The following is a 3,118-nucleotide window of genomic DNA, read 5'->3' as shown; positions in this document are numbered from 1 at the left end:
GAAACTGTGAAAAACAAAAGGTTGAGCTGGCATTCATTATTAATTATTTGATCATAAAGTTATGTTTTCCATGTCATCACTAGTATTCTATAACTTAATTGCTCGACCGTATGTTATATATTAAAGTGCTAAACATTCCCTTTCTTTTCCTTTCCCATTGCACCTCTAACTTCATTGTGCCGGTTGATCAATTGAAAGTTGGCACAATATCATTTGTTTAGTAATAAAAGAGATAATTTGATTATTCCTCATTTGAGAAATATATTGAACTGACTATTAAGATATCTTCTGATTTTTCTTTAAAATTTGACATATTTCTTTCGGTCACATAGAGTACTTATTATACTCTTTAGAGAATCAGATTTAAACTCTAGTCAACCACAACCGTCTCTCTGTATTTTATTCTTTCCCAAATTTGAATTTTCGCATCATAATTTTTCAGGCCAACAATAGTGTTTTTCGGAGTTATAACTTTCTTTCTGGTTGTCGGAATTTGATAGTTTAACTGCGGTAGGATTCCTCTTGTCGAGCTCTTTATTTTGATGGTAATTTTTGTATGTTTTGGTGCTCTGGATCTGTTCCTGTAGTCGTTGTACAGTGCACGTGTATTTCGACGACTATTCTTCTTGCAAAGGTAATTTATCTTCTTCGATCGAAATTTGACGGATTACCCACCTTTGGATTCCTCTTATCGAGCTCTATCTTTTGGTGTTAATTTTGTTCAATTTTCAGAGTCATATTTGTTTATGTGATTTTTTCATCGCGCGCTTTGAACCTTGGATGGTTAGCTGCGACTAAGTATTGTAAGGAGGCGCTTGGGATGAAAACACCTTGGCGGTTTGGTCTAAATTTCCTATCATTCACAGTTATGCCCCTCTCTCAGTGTCTTTCTTAAATATCTTTGATTTTCAGTATTTTGAATTTTCGTCATATTTGTTAACTTGCACTATAATTTAATTTGAATAATACAACCTTTGTGTTCGATGTTACTAGTCTTGTCTCCCCAAATTAGAGTAGGTGACCGAAGAGGCAACAAATTGTTGTGTTTTCTCACGTTCTCGTAAATAATCTATTTTGTATTAATGATAAAAGCCCCTTTGGCATTCTATATCTTTGTCCCTTGCATAAGTATAGATATAGTCCTTACAGTTACTTAATTAGTATAAATAGATCTAGTAGTATCATGAAATTATTCAAGTATAATAACTGTTAAGCGTTGTTCCTAGTCAACAGATTACGCCACTAATGAGGATATTGGCCTTTCCCATTTGAGACTAGCACTTAGTGTATGTGTGTTGCGTCTCATCAGTCAACGTTGTTGTAATATCGACATACATAAGTGGGTGCTCATAAGTTGATGAGTTCACTGAACTCCCTCAATCTAGGGATCTCTAAGTGGTTCCCAATAACCGAGTAGAAGTTTCTATGATATAGTTGTACACCCTTAATCCTTAAGACCAAGACATCACCGTGAATTCACTAGAGGATCAGCTGTATCGTGACCTGCTCGTGAGTCCGACCGATGACCGCTCTAAGGGCCAGTGTTCGTGCAGTCCGAAATCTAGTGGGAGGTCTGTACATTGTAGTAGGCAATTCGATAGCTTGATCAGTCATGGATATCATGTGTGTTCTTGCGATTTATAATCCATGAAGTCTGTGGCCACAGCTAAAAGTGTCATGATTAGAGAAATGTGTTTCTCTAAGTCAAACACGAACGGATTATATAATTAAGAATGTCCACACAATTATTGAGCTCATAAAGAGATCTCGATGAACCAATCAGGATATATGTATCGAAGGGATCATATTGTACGTGAACTATATCACACGGTTCTTGCAGCCACTTCATTTGTATCTAGGGAATCATGATGCGTAGTTGCTAGACTCCAATCTTTATTCATTGGGAAATTAAGTTGGAACGAGCTTCTTCTTAATCATAACTCATTGGACGAGTTTAAACCACAATGAGTTGTGGGCCGACGGCTAGCTTACACCTGAACCATCGAGGGTTACACTGCTCGTGTACTTGAAATCCTTAAATGCAATGAGCTAAAATTAATTAGTTAATATAAGTATAATTGGAGGTCAATGTGATTGAGTCAACATTCGTAATTGTTAATTACGGATGAGAATAAGTAGAGGAAAAGAATCCGACGAAAATTTTGTGAACTTTCTAAATTGGGAAGTTTCCCGATTTGGCAGGTCCTAAATTAGGGTTTCCAATTTCGAAAATTGGTAAATTGCAAAGTAGTACTCGTATTGACGAGAATTTTGTTCTCTTCATCAAAATATAATTGTTATATTTTTGCAAACATTCGTTTGTTAGCAACGAGTCGATAAAGAGAGTGGGCTTAAGCTGTTGGGTCTAACCCAACTTAAGCATGCTAGGGTTTTCACAAGGACCATATAAATAAGATTTATATGTGTTGTGAAAGACACGAAACGTAAGAATGAAACCCTAGCATCTCTCCCTCCATAAGCTGCTCACCTGCAGCCGATACTCTACCTCCACCACCAGCCGCCGTACCGCCACCGCCGCATTGGCATCTTTTCCTTTACCCTTGTTCTTGTTCGTTGTACTTAACCTATTACGTATCTAGTGTTGCATGGATAATGAATTGAATATTTGAGTTGAAACCTAAAAGAATGAAAATTCTTCAAAGGAGTAAAATGTCATAGTTATTTGTAGTATTATATAAAGTTTCCAAAGTTGGTGTAATTTATGAATTTCTCATATTTATTTTTTATTTTATAAATATGTTGTATTATCTAAAAAAAAATTATGTATTCTTTATTATAATAATTTTGTCCTGATATTATTTTTTCATAAACTTCACAGAAAAATCATATCTTCTACATTCTAATAAAACAATTACATAGAGTTCTTAATTATTTTTTACCTTTTAACACTTTAGACATAGTTTATACTAATAATAAATTAGAGACATTTTTAACAATCTGAATATAGGGGTAAGTACAGATAAATCCTCAAATTGAAACTTAAATTGTGGATCAATCCCTACAGACATTTAATAGGCGTATGAGTCCGTAATGCAAAGTTTCACATGCAGTTCAGTTTTTAGGGGCAGGGGAAAAGTTTAAAATACCATTTACTTTA

This window comes from Erythranthe guttata, chromosome 6, assembly GCF_056151865.1.
Source record: "Erythranthe guttata isolate IM_541 chromosome 6, IM_541, whole genome shotgun sequence".
Classification (NCBI taxonomy): domain Eukaryota; kingdom Viridiplantae; phylum Streptophyta; class Magnoliopsida; order Lamiales; family Phrymaceae; genus Erythranthe; species Erythranthe guttata.
Note: the sequence above shows the minus strand (reverse complement) of the source record.